The sequence below is a fragment of the Desmodus rotundus genome, unplaced genomic scaffold (assembly GCF_022682495.2).
Source record: "Desmodus rotundus isolate HL8 unplaced genomic scaffold, HLdesRot8A.1 manual_scaffold_16, whole genome shotgun sequence".
NCBI lineage: Eukaryota > Metazoa > Chordata > Mammalia > Chiroptera > Phyllostomidae > Desmodus > Desmodus rotundus.
The window spans coordinates 1640841-1642999 of NW_026527214.1; positions in this window are offsets into that span (position 1 = coordinate 1640841).

Below are 2159 nucleotides of genomic sequence, written 5' to 3' on the forward strand. Positions count from 1 at the left end.
CAAACAAAATATAACCAGAGATATTGAAATTAAGAACATTGTAACAGTAGCCACAGGGCATTGGGACGCCATAGGGGGGACAGTGCTCTATAGGAGCTACTATATAGGACACAAGGATAAATTTAAAGGGGAGGTTAGAGGGGAGTAGTGAGGTGGGACTTGCCCGGGGTGGGGGAGCGAACAGGAGATAATCCAGACAATTGTAACTGAATAAAATAAATTAATTAATTTTTAAAATGAGGGTTTAAATCAGTTGGTTTTTCCACATAAACTTTTCTGCACATCCCAGGTCTCTACTCCCAGCTCTCAGACACAAATGCACATGTGAGACTCAGTTCTATTTCTACATCTGCCTTGTCAAAGTAACACGTGTTTTTACCATTTACTTTACCTCCCGTGGATCAGTTGTTGCATCTGTTCATTTGCAATTCGTAAGGAAGTCAAATCCTCCACACACGTGACTCGCTCGTAGTAGAACAGAAACCACCGAACATCACAGATTAGACTATGAGGTCCTGGCAGAAGGCACCTGGAAAGGGAACGCCTGCAAACCAGCTGCACTACCGTGAATCCAGGGATGGAACTGGAAGCTAGTGATCGTCTTAGCCAAAATATGTGCACTGCAAACCACTTGGCTGAAGCTATGAGGCCGAAATTTGTAAGTAAAGTTCACCTCTGACCACCCGGTGGTGTCTGCCTGAAGTGCTGTGCAGGAAGGAAAGGGACACCAAAGGAATGCTCCCCGCTGTGCACCCTTGATAACATGCCTCCCAACCAAGCTCACCATGTTTGCTCAGACGCCTCTGTCCGGACCTTCTCTTTCCAGCAGCTGTAGTGAAGGGAAAATTCTGCCGTCCTGAAAGTGCTTTTTGGGAAAGGAATCGTAAGCTATTTATCAAGAAACAAACCACTCTCGGAACCGTGGGTCTTCCTCCCTTTCCTGCCCTAGAGACTCAGACAGAGAAACTGCTGAATGTCCTCAGGCTAATGGAACTAAGTGTGAAGAGTAGACCGCTTAAGGCATGTCCACATAGCCGAGTACCTGCTGCGTCCCATTGTTGCGGATTCACCCAGAACTAAGGCCCTGGCCTGTGTGCTTGGCGCTTCCTCAACTGCTTGTAAATCACTCTTTCGCATTCCTCAAAATCTAGTACCATGTTACCCTGCCTTTTCTTCTTTGTCCAAAATGTCCTAGCAACCCGGTGTTGTCTCACTGTCTTTGGAATTCCCGTGGATGTGTCATGCTAGTGTGAATTACCCATGAACGTCTATTGAACTTGCATTTTCTCCTATCAGCCCACCTCTATCAATTTGGTTATTAGCCCAGCCTGAAGAACTTAAAAGGAGGAAGGAAAAGCATTAAACATTTTCAGCCCCCACAGTAGTTTATCCCAATCTATCTTTGCATATATTTAATGCATGGAAAGAGATTTACTTATATGTCCATGGATTCTTATTAAATTGTAAACAGCATATATTAATAATACCTACGTTTAATGAGTGTAGTGTCCTGGGTTTCTCGGTTTTTGTTTTTGTTTTTGTTTTTTTCTATTTCTGCAAATCTCTTTATTTGCCAGCTTAAGGAAGACAGAGGCATTCGTATGTCTGCTCTTTTCTACAAATTACTGGAAGATATTGTTTTGGTAGAAGGAAATGATGAAAAGATGGCCTCACTCAGACATAGAGTGCAAAAAGGGACCACACAGACTGCCTGTAGGGTCCCAAGGTCCTGAAAAGGCTGTTAGATGCCTCTTTCTCATGACACCAATGAGCAATCCTGCAAGGAATCAGCACCCTAATGTTATGAAAGCAGAATTTGGAAAATCTCTCCTGTCAGTCAGGTCATCAGGATCTGCCCCTTTCACATAGCTCTAAATCCTCTCTCACGTGGATGCTCAAAGTCCCTGCACACCTGGTAGTTGAGTTTAGCCACTCTTGCCTTTTGAATTCTGACCCTCTCACTCCTTGGCGCTGATTACTTAATTGTTCTTACTCATTTATAATGTTGACCTGTAGCATGGCGCATCTTTGTGGATTCTCAGGGTATAAATACACCAATGGAATTGATGGACCAACAGGCAGTTCCATTACCTGAAGAAATGCAAACATGTTTTCCACCGTGACTTCCCCATTCTGCATTCCCACCCACAGGGCAAAAT